Below are 17,648 nucleotides of genomic sequence, written 5' to 3'. Positions count from 1 at the left end.
TCTGATCCAGAAAGGCCTTCTGTCCAAACATAACTTTATTTGTAAACTTTGAAAAAGAATGGTTCTTGGGGTTTTTTTTTCCCATCTCCAAAAATTATTCAGGTCCATACTATGATCATGGGCTGCTGAAAACAGGATTTGAATCAGACTAAAATCCACCTGCTTTCTGTCAGGGCATGCCCAAGGAGAGGCATCAGCAACTCTTCTGTTAAAACTGGATCCAATCTATATATAACAGGACTTCATTCCTGTACAGTAACAGAGTGTAGCATAAAAAATATCTCTGCCAGAGAAAGTAGTGAGCTCAGTGTGAGAAAAAACAAGGAATGTGGGTGAAGAAGCAAAGTGTGGTGTGCTGTACCTGGGAATTCTGAGAGAGATAGAGAGGGAGGACAAAAGGGTGAGTTATGCATATCTCTGATCAAAAAGGCATCACTATGTTTTAGTTGCTCCTCATTTTCTCACCATCCTTTGGCAGTTGCTCTGCCTTCTGGGAAGGCCCTTGGCCGTATTTTGTTTCTGTGAATGTTTTCTGTCAGCTGATGGTGAATGTTTCTTGCAGTCATTGACTGAGCTCCTTGCAGTGTATCTCCAAGGGCTGCATAGTGTCACGTAGTCGTTTATTTTCTCTAGGCTGCCAGCATCACCCTCACTGATTCAGGGAACAGGGCTTTTGTTTAACTGTTGTCTCTCTTGTGCAGTGCTGCTTGAAATGTAATTGCAAATTTGTATTTACTCTTTTTTTTTGTTTTCTAACTGAAAAGGGGGCAGATAACAATCCATGATACATGGATCAAAATCTTCAGTAAGAACAGAGACATTTCAGTGCTTTTCTGCAAGTACTCCCTGTCTGCCATTTCCTGTTAGTGTCCTTGCTCTTAACCAAATGTTGCACTCCCTGTTTTGCAATGTGAATGTTTTAACTCCCACACTGCCCAGGGCATTCCTTCTGCTGCTGGCCCAACTTTGCTTATGGTTTTAATGGTTCAGATTAAACCCTTTCTGAATATTTTCACACTTGTATGAATGGGTTTTTCACTGTTTATGAGTATTGCATTGTTGCTGACATGACACAGTCTTTTCCTAAAATGTGTTTTTATTCCCTATCATCAACTTGGTGTGGCCACACAAACCATGTACATTCTGTCCTTTTATCTGACTAATCTCAACATCTCTATCAATTCGCTCTAGTCCAGACATTATACAAACCCTAGAGCTGACACTTTCAGCCTCATATTTGGAATCAGGACCATGAGAACATCTTTGCTTGGGCTTCTAACCACCACCTGCAGATAACTTTTCCATTTCTCTGGCAACTTGCTTATGGATTGTAATTGATTCGGAGCCTATGAAGAAATGTCATCATTGTGAAACGCAATATTATGGATTATATACTTGTCTAATTTTAAATCCTACATTACATTATTGTCTTTAATAAAGGAAAAAGAAAGCTCTTTTTAACTTAGGAAGTCACTCCCAAAGTCTTAATAAGTTATTTGATTTTTTTTTTTGGTTAGCCATACTGTGGAATCTGAGGATATGAAATTACTTTCCCCCTTCCTTCCCCCCACTTCCCTCCAAAAGAGACCAAACAGTGGAAGCTGGGACTTATGGATACTCCAAGCATTTGCAAACAAACACATGAGAAGAAAGAAGAAGCACCGCCCAACAAAAGATTGCTCTTTATCAGGGTGTTCCTATTAAAGGGAAGTGAGACTCTGAACCAAACTAGCCAACGTGGGTATGTGAAAGCAGGTGCCTCTTGACCCATCTGACCTCCTTCTACACAAGGTGACCCGTTTAGTGAATGAGGGGAAGACTGTGGATCTTGTCTACCTAGATTTTAGAAGTCTTTGACACTGTCTCCCTCACAATTGTCAAGCATGACATGGATAGATGTGGTCTTCCCTGGGTGAAAAAGTGGCTGGGCGTATCAGCCCTGAGAGTGGTGGTAAATGGAGTTAAATACAGTTGGTGACCAGTCACTAAGAGTGTTCCCAAAAGCTCACAAAGTATTGGAGCCAGTCCTGTATAATATCTTTTATTGACAATATGGATGCAGGGATCAAGGGCACACTCAGTAAGTTTGCAGATGACACCAAGCTGGCAGGATGGAAGGACATGAAAGGCAGGAATGCTCTGAAGAGGGATCTGGACAGACTGGATCAATGGGCTGAGGACAATTGTGTGAGGTTCAAGAAGGCAAAGTGCTGAGTCCTGCACTTGGGTCACGACAACCCCATGCAGCCCTACGGGCTGGGGACAGGGTGGCTGGGAAGCTGCCCAGAGGAAAAAGAAGCTGGGTGTGCTGGTGGACAGTCAGCTGAACGTGAGCTAGCAGTGTGCCCCGGTGGCCAAGAAGACAGATGGCATCCTGGCTTGTATGAAGGATGGTGGGGCCAGTAGGATTAGGGAAGGGGCTGTAACCCACTTGGCATTGGTGAGGCTGCACCTTGAGTGCTGTGTCTAGTTCTGGGCCCCTCACTAAAGCAAAACATTGAAGTGCTGAAAGGTGTCCAGAGAAGGGCAACAGAACTAGTGAAGGGACTGGAACACAAGTCTGATGTGGAGTGGCTGAGGGAGCTGGGGTTTAGCTTGGGGCAAAGGAGGCTCAGGGGAGACCTTACCATTCTCTACAATGACTGATAGGAGGCTGGGGTTGGTCTCTTCTTCCATGTAACAAGTGACAAGATGAGAGGAAATGGCTTCAAATTGTTCAGGAGAAGCTTAGATTGGGTAGTAGGGAAAATTCCTTCACCAAAAGGGATGTAAAGCACTGGAACAGGCTGTCCAGGGAAGTGGTTGAGTCACTATCCCTGGAGGCATTTGAAAGACATGTAGATGTGGTGCTATGGTTTATGGTTGAGTGATGGACTTGGCAGTGTTTGCATAATATTTAGACTCCTTGATGATCTTGGAGGTATTTTCAAACCTAAATGATTCTATGATTGTCTATGCTATTCTCTCCTGGAAATGTTACCTCTAATAAGTAACATTTTATATAATACCTTCCAGAGTCTGAATGCCTTTAATATTAGTAGCATAACAGACCTGGACATTTTGTTACAAAACATTAGTAAGAAGCAGAATTGCTGTGAATGGTGAATATTTTCTATGTATAGATGTCACTGTATATTCATCATTATGACATTAAATAAGACTTTATTGATAGGGCCAAAATATGGCTCAAACCCTGCTGTGCTGAATCTAGAAACAAGAAGTTTGGGAGAGTTAACTTCCTCAGGAAAACAAGAACGAATATGTAAGTAGTTTAACATATGAGATTCAAAACCTGCAAATATCAGACTAGGTAAAATTCCCTTTTATGTATATTTAAAAGGAGAAATAAATAGAAATTTGGTGTCCTTTCAAAGATATCAGGTATTATTGTATAGTACATGAGACATAGAAGATAACAAAAAAGACTTATTAATGAAGTGACTGACAGCTTCATGCTACTATTGCACAGTTCATGATCAAACACAACGAAATGGTCCTTACAAACATCATACCATTTGCAGACCCACTGGCAAGGAAATGAGAAGTTTTAGATGTGATGAAGACACCTTTCACATCAATTGAAGTGATATGAAGAGCTCCAGAGAGATCCCTCCTCAACATATGAAGACATGGAGGTCTAGAGAGTCACAATGCAGTCCACTTCAGGACCTGGAACAAATTTAATGTATAGCAAACAACAGTGCTGTAGGGCAAACAGTGAAAATAATTAGTTGTCTCTCAATAATCTCCAATCATCATAAATTACATGGACAATACAACTTGCACTGAACTTTTGGTCTGTGCACACTCATTTTCTGGAGTGATTAATGGGATGAATTCATCTGATCCCATCAGTGCTCTAAAAAACCAAAGACATTGGCTGGGAAAGATAAATGTTTTTGAAGATAATTTTGGAATTTACCTTCAATGTTCTTGAAGGTAAATTTGGATGAAACCAAGTATGTGATAAAAGAACTGGAGACCTGACTGCAGAGCCTGTTGCCTGCACTTACATGCTATAAACAAAGGTAAATGTACACAACAGTGCCCTGCTATGCCCATTAGCTTGAAGCTATTCCTGTGGAATACCAAAATGGGCTTGTTTTGCATGAAAAACAAGGTATGGGGGTTAGAGATATAGAAAAGCCAACAAGAAAAATCTATAGAGATAAAAAATCAGCTGTGGTGTGTGGCTTGTATAGCACCAGGATCAGGCATCACTACCAGCTATGAGAGCAGCTGTGCCAGCAGAGATGTGACTCATACAGTTCACTGCAGCTCAGGAATGACCATCAGCGACCTGAGTAACAATTGGTCTTAGGAGAGGGTTCAAAATTGTTTGCCAATAAGCTTATGGGCAGCAGTAGTGGAGAATCTTTATTGTTACACCTCCTTGTGTTTCAAGAGAGACTTTCAGTTCAGTGTGGCTACACCATGGAATACCAACTTTTCCTGGTTTTACCTATGCAGAAGTTAAAATGTGACAAAGGAGAATACAACCACATAAGGGAAAATGTCTCTGCCTCAGCATTCACTGAAAATATCTTCAAAAGGCTGCTCTCAGAAACAGCAACAGGAGACCAGCTGGTGCTGACTGCATGTGACAACCTCCCCAAGTTGAGATAGAGCAGTCACACAACATAAAACTCCCTGACAGTTAATCATACATTACCTAGTTCTTGTTGGCCTTCAGCCATGCCTCTTTTTTTTTTTTTTTTTTCCACTGGGTTATTTTAGGACTACAGGAACCTATGTTTCCCTCTAATCAGATCTCTTTAGCCAGGTGCTCTGGAAGTCCTTGGACTTCAAAAGATGGAAGAGTGGAGGAAACACGGTTGGGGAGCCTCTGACAGACAGACTACATATTGATGCTGAAAAGACAATAAGCATGTGAACATCTAGGACACAGAATAGCAGCCAGAGAATGGCAGAGGGAAAAAAATCCTATAAAATTAATTTTATTCTATGTATTCTATCTAGAGTAGTTGTTATGAATCCAAAGCTTAGATTCAGAAAAACAGAGCCCACTGCACATTGGGAACCAGCATGCAGATTAACTAGCAGTGAGAAACATCCATAAAAAGAAAACAGTGGTTGGAGGGACATGAAAGAGATTTACAAATATTCAGGTAAGTTCTACATGTAAGTTTTGTTGCATTCCTTGTAATGGAGCAATTTGCAGCAAAGAAGGAATTGCTGCTTTACAGCCAGAGCCTCAACTTAGTGCAGTGTCTGTGCCCAGTGGATGGGTGCAACTGTAAACAAGAGACCTGTGACCACTGATAACACAGATGTGCATTTAGCAGTGATTTGAGGCTGAAGTTAGGACATGAACATGCACAATACTTGAGAACATCACATGAACACATGAAAATGTGGATTCCTAGGGGTTAAAGGAATGATAAAGGCTTATTAAAGCTGTCTGGATTGGTAGGAGTTCAATGTAGGCAGCAGGAATAAGTACTAATATTTTAAAGTTCTGTGTGGTTTATGTTCACTTACTGTCATCTGAGTTAAACTCTGACTGACTGCTCTGGTGCTAGTCCTTGTGTTGTCACTTTAAATCAAATTCTGCCTTGAAATTCAAGACTTTATGAGTCTTAAAGTATCTTTACTGACATTTGTCTTTCCTCTATGGTATAGTGCCATAGTTCATGTGGCTACAAGACTGGATGGAGTAACAGTGCATTTGTTATGTAATACATAACAAGTGGTTATGTATTTCTTCACTTAAACTTACTTTGGTGACTGCTTGGTGCTTTTTTTGGAAAATAAAATAAATAATGCAGTGTTTTCAAATGTTGTCTCCAACTTTTTACATGAGGATTCAGCTTTTAGAACTCCTATCAGCATGTTTGATATTGAGATAGACTTTACATTCTTTACAAACAAGACCTCCATTGATTCAGATTAAATAGTGGTGAGTGGTGCGTCCTGCATATCATTGTGATCTTTGCAGAAATATGAATGAAATGGCATTTGAAAATGGTCACAGAACCACAGCCATGCACTTTTGAATATTTCATTAATTAATTGTAAATTAAAAAATCTATTGCTGTGTTTCTCAGAGTGGAATTGTCCCCCAAGACATCTCAGGAGGATCTTCTCTGTGTGCTGTCTAAGTTCACAGAGTAAACATAAGTTGTTCCTGTCTCCTAGGATTGTTTCTGCCCTTTTTTTTTTTTTTTTTCTCTCTCCAGGACACTGTTGTTTTTTATTCCTTCTGTTGTGTCTTTTAATGATACATACAAAGAGCAATTCTTGGTAATCAGGACTCTGCAGCATCTGGCTACAGCAGAGGCTTAAAACTTGTCAGAAAATCAAAGCCCATTTTTGTGAAAGTGACATTACCTATCAGGAAAACACAAACTCTGGGGAATCAGCAGCGTTCCTGGAATTGTGGCACCTTGTGCGCAGAAACACAGAACCAGGCAAAGCTTTTCTGATGGCACCAGAGCCAGCAACAGCTTGCAGGTCTGTAGAACAAGCTCTGGAGATGGATGCCAGCAACAATTAATTGCCTTCTGGAAATAATAAGGGGCAGCAAAAGGGGAGTAGGATCCTAGAAAACCACTTCAAGTCTTAAAAGTTATTTGCTTCAGTTTGAGAATCTGGCTAGTCTATTTCCTTGAATTATTTCTTCTGCTATCACTTTGAGAAATGCAAGGAGAATGACTCAATCCTCCAGCATCTTTTATGCGTCTTAGTCATTGTCAATCACAAAAAAGTTACAGTCTGCTTCTCATGCTGAATTGAAACACTTCCTGAGAGAATAGGCATACTTGATGCAATGCTGAGTCACTCTCAGCTGCTCACCATTATTAGGTATTCAGCACTGCTAAATTGATACAATTAATTTTCCTGAAGTCCTATAAAAGTCTCTTTATCCTCCTGACATCCCAATATTATTTCTATTCTTTTTTATTGTGGTAGTCAGTTTGCTGCTAAGACATTATTTCTTTTCTTTTTTATTATGGTAGTCGGTTTGTTGCGAAAACAAAGACAAGCCAGCTTTTGCTCTTGCTTTTGTATTTGAATTCCAAAGAGCAATTTTTTTATTCTCATTTTTTCCACTTTGTGAATCACTGCATCTTTCAGAATATGAGTCTGTAGAACATGATGCTCTTAGGTATGAAGTGAAAGGATAAAACCTCTTAGCCATCTCCTGAAAAGTCATAGAAAAAGAGACACTGGAGAGGCTGCCCTACATACCAGATAGTGTTCCTTAAACAAAACAAAACAATTTGGGTATTTTCTGTGAATTATTGAGGCAGATATTACCATTGAAGATAGGACACACAAGTATAGTCCAGAATGCTTTCTATTCAACACTTTATTATTTGGTTCACTTTTCCAACATGAAGTGCTCAAAGGTCATTACACTTACTCCCCTGATTTACACAAAACTAACTTTTGTTTTCTTTTTTAATGCCTGTTTCTTATGATTTTTGGGAATGGGTGATTTAAAATATATAAAATTATAAAGTAACAGTTTTGAAAAAAGCCATATTTCAAAATAGCTTGTAACCTATCCCTCTGGAAAAAAGCATGGTCAGGTAGGTGTTCTCTACAGTGAGAAGAACTGGATGAAGCATGCACCTTGATCCTGGAGTTCAAGATACTGTAATTCTGCCAGGTAAAAGCAGAAAGCAAGTTTAAGAAAGGAATACTTGTGATGACTTGTTAGATCTGTCTTAGCTTATCTCACCTGCTGGTGTGACGTACCAGGAGAGACTGATTTCTTGGAAAGCATATACCAAAAGGTGGCTGGCCTCATTTTCTAAATCAGCAGGCAATGTAATCCATATGCACACACACTCTAGGGATTCCAGATGCTGAAGTATCCCAGAGAGGGTTTCTTGGGGGAGCAGGTTTTATGTTTTGCACTCCATGAACAAACTTTCCAGACCTATCTCCAGTATTTCAAGCTGAGGTCAAACAACTCCCCTTCTTCTCCATCTGAAAAACAATTCCTTTTAAACCATGCTAAACTATCGTTAAGTCCTTAACAAGGTGGACAACTTGCACTCTCTCCTACTGCGTTTCACATGAATGAAAAAAACATTCCTACACTTGGGGAACTGCTAAGGGCAAAAAGAGGCTTTCCAGAATTTAAGCTACCTAAGACACAACAGCAATAAACCTTCCAAAAAAAAAAAAAAAAAAGAAAGAAATATTACCTCTGCTACTGCAAAATTATCGCTTCTCCAGGAATAGCACTTTCCTCTCTTAGCCCATTCATTTTCCTCAGTATGCTTCCTTGACCTCCACTTCTGGGACTTGAACACTGCAAATTTCAAGGTCTAGGCTAAAATAAAGATGTAGCTAACAACATGACTAATGAAATAGAGATGGGATTTTTCTTACGAACAATGGAGAATGTAAGAGTCTTTGTTTGTTTAGAAGCTTGACTCTATGCAGGCAGTGAGCACCAGCGATTCCAAGAAAAGGGGTAACATGTATTGCAAAAAGGATCTCAGAAAGGATAGTGGATTTATTCTATGTAGATTGTAACTATCTGTTCAGGCCAACAAAGAAATAAATGGCGTGACAGCACCAATCTTTTCAAGTAGAGCTTCTCCTCAACACCTTTTGTGGCCTGTTTGCTTTAGGCACGAGGGATTTTTACGACTGAAAACCTCTTACAGCACTACAATTTGTCTATATGAGGCAGTACATGTCCTCATGAAAATTATATAAGACCCCCGAAAGTACCACTGTGACTCCAAGTTTCATGCAAATTGTATTCTCGGTGTAAATGTCCACGCCTTCATTCTATGGTAAAAGGCCATTAATACGTGTTGAGTTTTTAAAAATTAATAAAATAATTGAAGTTCACACTTTCTAGAGCCTCATTTTACTATTTTAAATAACATTTGGAAGTTTAACCATACCAGTGTTGGATCCCAGACATCACTTTTGTGTCATTGCGGAGAAGGCAAATTTCCCCATTTCTTGGCTGGGAGTTTTGCTTTTTTAGAGACATCCTGAGAAAAGCTCAATAAATTTTCCTCCTTTTGGTAGTTCTGCTTTGGGGAATGACACTGTTGGTGCTTTGCTGTCAAAACTTTACATTAAGAAGATTAAAAAAATAAACTTCTACAACAAATTCATGGACTGCTGAAGGTCTTTGTTCCATATCTGTGCTGACACCTTGAGGGTAACCAAAGCCATGTGCTCTAAATTTAGAAACCTAGAGAACTAACATGTCTTCATGTACTGCCCATTTATCAAAAGAAACAAAATCATTGTAATAAGTGGGGAAATTAGATGGAGGCTCACATTGCCTTGTGTGCTCAGGTGCTGACTTTTAGCCATGCCAAGGGCAGGTTTGGAAAGCTAGCTCTGCTCTCCTAAAAACAGACAGTGGAGGGAGAAGGGGCACTGATTATATTCCTCATCTAGTGCAGGAAGTCTGCATTCAGTTTCTCATTCTGCCATGACCCCAAAGGCTTCAGTGATCCTAGAAAGATCTTTTTTTCTTGAAAATTCAGAGGCATCCAGAGTATTTGCCTCTGCAAATGCAAGTACCTTCTCTCGATCTTTCTTGTTCTAACATAAATTCACAGTAAAACAATATTCTGATATGCACTTTAGAAACTCCTTTTTTAAATGTAAGCACTGTAGATAGGCAAAATGAAATTGCTTTGTGGATTGAGTCTTTCTAAAGCCTAGACAAGAACATAGAGTCCTGTATGCCTTTATAATTTTGTGAAGTCCATGTGAAGGATGGGCAGAATTGCAGTCTGTCCACTTAATGTAGAACAGGAATTGTCCTCCAGCTAATGCCTCAAAAGGAGCAGAGATGAAATGACAGCACCAGGATGAGAGCTTGGCACCAGACTTTCTTGGCTGCCTGCAGGAAGGGAATTGTGCTACAACTGTTCTATATGGGACTTGTGCTTCTCCTGTCTTAATTGGAAATTGTAGGTTCTCCTGGGTTGGTAAGGTGCCTGTTTCCTGCATTGAAGGTCCACACAATTTAGATGCAATTTGGGCCTCCAGTTTCCATTGAAAGGGAGACTCATGTATGAATATCTAGATAGAATGAGCTTCTTTTTGCATGTATATGAATTCCACTTATATGCAATGCATATTGCGCATACATACCAATATGTATTTATACCTCTGTGGGTTGTAACTGCAGAAGATCGTGATTTTCTCTTAGCTATATCTGGACATGTTGATTTGCAATGAGCTCCTTCTGAAATCCCATTCTGATCATCATTTACTGGTATCCACTGTTTGTCTTGCTTATGAGACAAAATTTCACAGGCATTTTAGGCCCTCAGGAACCTGCAGGTGCCAAAGTCGCCTATTGGCTCTGGAGAGAGCACTGCAAAACAAGGGCTAGCCAGTCCAGCTGGGGCATGCAAGGCAGTGTAGGAATTTTATTCAATGAATTTTTATTCAGTGATGATCTGTTAAGTGACCATGAAGATTGTCCTCTTCTTCTCCATGGTACCACTCTGAGTGCCATACCTTCCCAAGATAAACATTGCTGCTCTGTGTTGAGGTTGGACAAGCTTATGTTGGAGTGAACTGTAACAGGAAAAACAAGAATGGAGACCCGTGCCACCCTCTCCATCTGTTTGAAAGTGCACTGTACTCCTGGTTTACAATGTTGTTACAGTCCTGGTCTTTCTTCAGGTCATGTATCCACCAGCCCTGGACTGCAGTGCATTTTTTTGGGTTTGTTCCTACTAAAAAGAATATAATGATCAAAATGAAGGCAATACATCAAAACTCACTGAGTATTAAATATTGTACTCCTTTATCACATTCTGAAATTTTATTAAAACAAACCCTTTATGCCACTTTTATATACCATCAGCTGGAGTCATCATGAGAACAACACATCATTATGTCATTTTCTGTTTTGTCAGACCTGCAAGATGTTGCAGAAGTTGCACTCATTTTTGGTCCTTAGGGAGCTTTAACACATCTGCATAAGAGAAGAAGACAATGTGACACAATTTCAGTTTGTTTGACCACTGACAGGTTTTCAGGAACTAAACAAAAAGTAACAAGACCATCTAGTGTTGGGGCTGTTTCTTCTGCTTTATGTGTATCACAAATATAACAGTGCCCTTGCAGACTCAATGAAACTCCATCTAGTGTGCCATTCCTCAGCAATCAACATTGATTCCTAATACATCTGCTTGGATTTGGCATTAATCCCTCTCTGCTTCATCTGTATTTATCAATGTTTCAAAAATTTGTGTCACCTAGTGTCATACTCTAGCATGTCTGCACAATTGACTTGATAATCTGAAACTTTTAGGAAAAATCAGCAATGAAATAAAATAACATAGATATATTTAGATCTGACAAATGCACTGTGACTAATTGTGCCTGTCAGCATAGTTATGTCATTTTATATCCTAGATTTCCTAGCACCCATTTAGAAGAAAATCCACATTGTATTGAAGGAAAATTTCCTAAGAATAATAGTAAAAAATATTAAATTGCAGCAGCATTTAAATCTATGTTTGCAACGTTGCAATAGGGATAGGTAGACTAAAGCACAGCTAGTCTAATGCAAGTCTATGAACTTTTTCCTCTCTGGCACATGAAGATTTCCCCAACTCCTCCCCTCACTAAATACTTTTTAAATGTTCCTAAAGTGCAGCTTGTGTTTTATGCTGGGACATGGTAATCCATCCACATGCTGTGCTGGCAAAGCAAATATGCTCTTACCTGTAGAGCATATACCTGGTTATTCACTTCTTCCCTCTTCTCCTTTAAGTTCATGTAAGGAAATTTCCTGGGGAATTTAAGAGTCATCTGCTACTCCATTCACTCAAGGTAAAATGATACCTATGAATATTTCTCCAGTGAAGGTCTAAAGTCATGAACTACTGTGTTCTTTCTGCAGATGAACTTGAATGTCACAGAGAGAGCAACAAGAATTATTCCAGAATATGAACAGATTAGCTTAACCAGGTCTGTGGTTTTCCTCTCCTTTTATTTCTCATTCTTTTCCAAAGATCAGCTGAAGTTCATTTGATTTCAAGATTAATGTTTCCGACCCCTGCAAAATATGGAAGACCGAACATTAGGTAGTAGAGTCCTTAAAAAAGAGAAAGATATTTGTTAGATAGGCTTTTAAGGCTAAAATAAATTTTCTATATACATAGTAATGCTAAAATACCTTAATAAAATAAAGGATTTAGGAGATTTATACAAGTAAGAGATATAGTTGAGATGGACAGGCAACTTCAAGATATCTAATTTTTCCCTTATTTACACATTTGTATTGATAGTCTGCCCGTTCGTGTTATCACAATAACTTCTGTGCTGATTTGTGAGGAATAAGAATTGAAAAAAAAAAAAAAATTAGAATTCTGAGCCTGTCTTTTTGCTATTATTTGGTTTGATTTCTTTTCTATAAAGTTTTCCTTAATGTTTTTGCTTTTATGAAAGCTTCATCCACCACAAATCTTGCTTTTAAAAAGGCCTCCTTAAAAATTTCTTAAGCTTCTCATTCACATGGAGACAACAGATCGGGAAGGGAAGACGTCTCAGTGAAGCACAGTCCCTCCCTCCTGCCATGGCATCCTGATGTACTGCCCCAGCTTGGAAAATCTGCCCTCTGTGGCTGATTCCTTCCTTTCCATGAATCAAACATGTACTCATCTGAAATCATGTTGGGTCATCCCTGGAGCTGTGGGAAAAATTAATTTCCAAGTAATTTTCTCTACACCATCTACAATGAGAGGTAACATTTTACAAAAATGGGAAGTAATTAGGACTTCAAATTAATGGATTTCCTACCTCAAGGTGGACTTCTGCTTCTAGCTTTTGATAGAACTGCTTTATTATCAAGCTTCTGACTGCTCACTACAGTTAGAATCCCAGATTGGATGCTGGCAGAGACCTGTGAATTTTATTAATGATTGAATAACTAATGAGAAATGCTGCAGAACTTGCAGATTTTTAAATAATTCACACTTACCTTAGAAGACTTCTGCCCTCTTTTTCTGATTGCAGCCAGAATATACTTCAGCTGAGACATTTTCCTACTGATTTGATTTATATACAATATTTTTTTTCTGCTGCTCTGGAAATCAAATACTTGGATGACACAATAGGCCCCCTTCAAACTACGTGGAGCACAGCACAATCTGTTTCATTTCAAGTCAAGATGGTCCAATTGATGTAAATCACAGAGTCACTAAATTTATTGCTGTTTATAAAATTAGTCACCTGCAGCATCATCCTGGATGAAGCCTAGTGGATGAAACAATGTTGGAACAGTAATATCAGTGCATGAAATATAGAGAACGTGGTGTCCCCCTTAGGTGCTTGGAAGTGGGACATCTCTTACTTGAGCATGGGGAGTCCTTTTCCATTCATTATGAACCAAATATCAAAAGACAATAAAATCCTTTTTAAAAAGAAGATATTTTGTTTCCCTAACAAAATTTGATATATTTCTGTTCTTTTCAGATATGGAAAACGACAAAATTGCAGTTAGAAATTTGAAAGATTAATATCAAAATTTTTCAGACCCAAAGGACTTGACAAAAGGCAATTATATGTTTTCTTTTGTGCTCCAAAATCTGTCTAGCATAATCAGGTTATACAAACCTAGAAAAATAGATCCACAGAAAATGGTGGGATTACTCTAGTATATGATTTCTGTTTACACAGAGTAATCATGACTTCTATCTCTACATGGTTTTGCAAGCAAAAAAAATTATGACTTTCTCCTACATAATTTTCTGTAGATAATATGAAAGAGAGAAAGATTTTGCATTTTTCATTTTCCTATGATGACAATTGCATTAGCAGTTTTGTTTTTCTCCAGAGGCTACACACAGTGCTATCATGACGTGATCTCCTGCAGCATTAGTAGTAACAACTTAATGCAGAGCTCCAGTAATTCTCACTTACTGATGTAAAATTTACATTCACATTGGTGAAAACAGAATTTGTCATACTGAAGTTCTTTTCTCTTAGTAGCTGCTTGACCTTATAAGGTAGAAGATGCTTTCTGCCACTAACAGATGCTGTTTTACTGGATATGAATCAGTTAAGCAGTGCTGTGCAAAACCTGTTAGCATTAAGGTCTGTCAGGTGATTTAGTTCAAAGCAATGTAGCTTGAATGTCAAGTATATATATATATGTACACACATATCCACATATGTATTTACATCTGCAATTTAGAAAGAGAATTGAAAGAGAATTGCTTAGAAACAGCTTACTGTACCTTGCACAACACAGACCTGAAAAGTGAACTGATGATGCAGATGTCACCAAAACAGTTTCAATGGACTCATTTAATGCACGGGTGACTCTCAGTGTCAGAAAGTAAAAGTCTGGCAAAAAAAGCTTGAATTTCATTTTACTTAGTGTTGCAATTCTGTGTTAAAAGGCAACACTGTGTGTCAAGAAAAAAGGTGGTTCTGCTGAAGAAGGTTGCTTTATCATTAATTTTGGTTGATTGACTAATCTTCTAAAAAGTCATGGAACCAATAATGGAATGAAAACAGTCAGTGAGTTCATGGAAGTCTGAAGTATCATGAGGAGCTGACACCACTTTGATTGGGATCCTATTTTGTACACCTCTCATTGCTGATCTAGGCCAAGATCCTTTTTCTGACTGGCTCATGACAGTAGTTAGAATTGACTAATCAGTGCAGTTTTGGTTCATGCTTGAACCACAAAAGATAAAGGGATTAAAAATTCAAGCCAGAACAAGCAAAGCAATATTCTTAGTGGGAAGAAAAAAAAAAAAAAAAGGAACAAAGATGAAACAAGTATAACTAATTTTTTTTTTTTTTGCATTTGCCTGAAATAATTCAGGGAACCCCAAATTAAATTTGTGCATTGTTTCATTGTTTTCAGCTTATTTATACCTAAAGGAAAGAAAAATCTAATACAATTAATTGCATTAAAATTCAGACCATTTAAACAAAATTCTTTTTGAATAAGCATGCATCCAACTGTTTATCAAATCTGAAAATCATTCTAAAGTAATTTTTGTATGCATATATTGAAAATGACAAAATTGCAGTGGAAGATGACAAAATATATTGTGGATTTTTTTTTTTACTAATTTTTATTATTATTCCTAAAATAACAGGTACAGAACTCTCTGACTAGAGAGAAAGCTTTTTTTAGCTCCCATTTTCTATATATTGACTTATCTTCAGAAATATTAAGAATTTGTCCCATTCCTTTGTTAAATCTTCAGGGTTTCAACTAATTGCAGACCCCACCTGCTTTGAGCAGGAGATTGGTCTAGAAACATACTGGGATCCCTTCTGATCTGAACAATATTGGTCTGTATGACCAATATTGGTAAATACCTTTTTAAAGTTCTTCTTTTGTGGAGTACACCATCTTCTTCATTTCTTCACAGAAGAAATAAGACAAATATTTCACCCATCCCAATAAACAGTCTTCATAATGCAATTTCTTTATTATATACTGAAACTAACATATAATAGAGCAACAGAAATGCACTTATTAGTGTGCCTGAACTCTGACATGTCAGGCTACCATGAAGAGCAAGAAAACTGCTTATTTTACTGGCCTGTTTACTGAATCCTAGGCTGGTCCATCAGGGATGTCAGTGTAACTTGAAGATTCACACACTTGAGATAACAGCAGCAATTCCACTAAGAAGCCCCAATTTTCGCAGTGGGACCCATCACCTGCTTTCCTCAATGTCTCCCGAAAGCAGCTGGCAAAATCTATCTGCACTCTGCATGTTAGTGCCAATGAGAGAAAGTGGAAAAGAGATCTCATCTGCTTTGTACCACTTTTAGGAAGGAGTTGTCAGCTTGTTTCCATTGCCCAGAAGGAGAGCCTGCATAGTTACTGTAGTCCAGGCAACTAACTCTTCTATTGCCAAACTTAGACTGTGTGGATCTCATCTTCTGTTCCTATTGTAAAGATAAAGCTGAAATCTGGAGTTTAAAATTTTTATTGTGCATCCCCAAAATCTTGGACTCTTTACACCTATAAAACATTTCTGTACAATATCCTTGATGAAGACATTGAGATACATTGAGACACCCTAGTCAGAATCAAAATTTCTACTCTATAATGGCCATAAATGAGTGATCACTCAAAAGCTTTCAAAATATCATTAAAGATTTTATTCCTATTAGCATTTTCAAGGTGTAAAGGAGATGGAATAATGATATTGTACATCCTCCTTAACCAAAGAAAATCAAATGCTTTTACATTACCACAATCTAAATTCTAGTGTGATAGATACCTAGTTTTGGTGTTAAGTGCATATTTCTCTGCCTGTGAAGACATTAAAGTCCATCTATTGTGACTTTTATTAAGTAGAAGAAGATTAGTGTCTATTCATCTGAAGAGTACAAATAAAAGGAAAAGATGACTGAATTAGATCAATCAGTTTAACTTCAATTCACAGAATAAGTTTGGACCACTTTTCAGAACCCAGAAAACAACATGGAGAGAACCAGAAGCCAACATAGATTTTCCAAGAATAAATCAGAGCAAAATAATTCACTCTTTCAATGACTGGGTTATAGGTTCTGTGGACAGATGAGGAGCAGAGGAACACATGTACCTTTACTTGAGCAAAGTTTTTGACTCAGTCTCTGTCAATATTCTCATGTCTGAAGTAAGAAAAACATAGCCTTTATTCTGTGGGCACAAAACCACACCATAGAGAAATTAATAAAAATCTAATTATACTCAGGGCTCTGTGGGGGGTCTGCCTTAGATCTGCTTCTGTTCAAGGTTTTCATTAGCAAAACAGATGGTGGAATAGTCAAAATGCTCATTAGTTTTGTATCTGACACCTTGCTAGGAAGGACCCCAAATGTATTGGAGGATAGCAGTAAAAATAAAAGTCTGCAGACATGGACTGGAAACATTGTATGTAACTCAAGGCAGAATAGGAATGGGGGCAAGATTAGGAGAAAGGGCAAGATAATAAAGAAAACATCTGTTACACAAATTCATTATGATGGTAAATATCAGAAAGTAAGGTCTTCAAAAGATCTCAAGACTTTAGTGGATTACATATTGGGTCTGAATCAACAATGTCAGATTCTTTTGGAAAGATGAATATTCGGCTCATAGTGTAAAAACCAGAAATATATCCCACAAGATGCATGCAAGATGAGAAGTTGGTTTCTATCAGTAATAGAAGCCACAAAGAAGTAAGATTGGAAGAGTGGGTAATATCAAGCCTAAGAAAGACAGACAGACATTTAGGCAAGAAATTTTAACAATATTAAGCCATTCCTCTTGGTACAAAAGGAAACAATACTTTTGTGTGTATCCACAAAGAATGGGAAAAGAAGAAAGAGTTAAATTGACCCACACAAGATGAAAGTTATTAGAAATGTTTTCTAATTATAAAATTAACTGAGCACACTGGGAACATTTGCTAGATTGGGAAGACTAGATCCACTGTCACTGGAAGTCTCTAATGAAAAGTTATAGTTTTTGCAGAAATAACATTGCTATTGTGAATCTCTAGAGCATTGTGATGAATCAAATTGGTTTGTGTTTTTGGTTCTGCTGGAAGGACACAGCATAGCAGATAAAACAAGGACTATTTTGTCATTTGTACATTACTGTAAATCTGAATTTTACTTATCTAATGAGTCAGTATTGGGCATTAGTGCATCACTTCAGTAAGACTGGA

General features: G+C 38.0%; 2 long non-coding RNA genes across 11 annotated transcripts in view; one reads left to right on the top strand and one right to left on the bottom strand.

The window, feature by feature from the left end:
• The window catches only part of LOC139588217 (uncharacterized), a 187,530-nt gene that overhangs the window by 74,484 nt on the left and 95,398 nt on the right, over nt 1–17,648 (top strand). For 6 of the 8 annotated variants that reach the window (XR_011678587.1, XR_011678581.1, XR_011678583.1 and 3 more), the window contains exon 2: nt 11,879–11,946. The exons of the other annotated variants lie outside the window; for them this stretch is intronic. This is a non-coding gene — a long non-coding RNA (uncharacterized lncRNA). The remainder of the gene's footprint in view (nt 1–11,878; nt 11,947–17,648) is intronic. 8 annotated transcript variants of the gene reach the window in all.
• Nucleotides 7,116–15,747, bottom strand: LOC139588219 (uncharacterized). 3 transcript variants are annotated; one of them, XR_011678591.1, is made up of 3 exons: nt 12,778–15,747; nt 11,701–12,034; nt 7,116–10,945 (listed from the first exon to the last, which is right to left on the bottom strand). It is a non-coding gene; the product is annotated as an uncharacterized lncRNA (long non-coding RNA). The 3 variants fall into 3 exon arrangements; XR_011678590.1 differs by having other exon boundaries at nt 11,716–12,034; XR_011678589.1 differs by lacking the exon at nt 7,116–10,945 and having other exon boundaries at nt 10,966–12,034; nt 12,778–12,880; nt 12,959–15,747.

The sequence above is a fragment of the Agelaius tricolor genome, unplaced genomic scaffold (assembly GCF_023055355.1).
Source record: "Agelaius tricolor isolate 1412-34295 unplaced genomic scaffold, bAgeTri1.0.p SCAF_3, whole genome shotgun sequence".
In the NCBI taxonomy this organism is placed as follows: Eukaryota; Metazoa; Chordata; class Aves; order Passeriformes; family Icteridae; genus Agelaius; species Agelaius tricolor.
The sequence above is the reverse complement of the archived record's forward strand: the minus strand, read 5'-3'. Positions and strand labels throughout refer to the sequence as shown.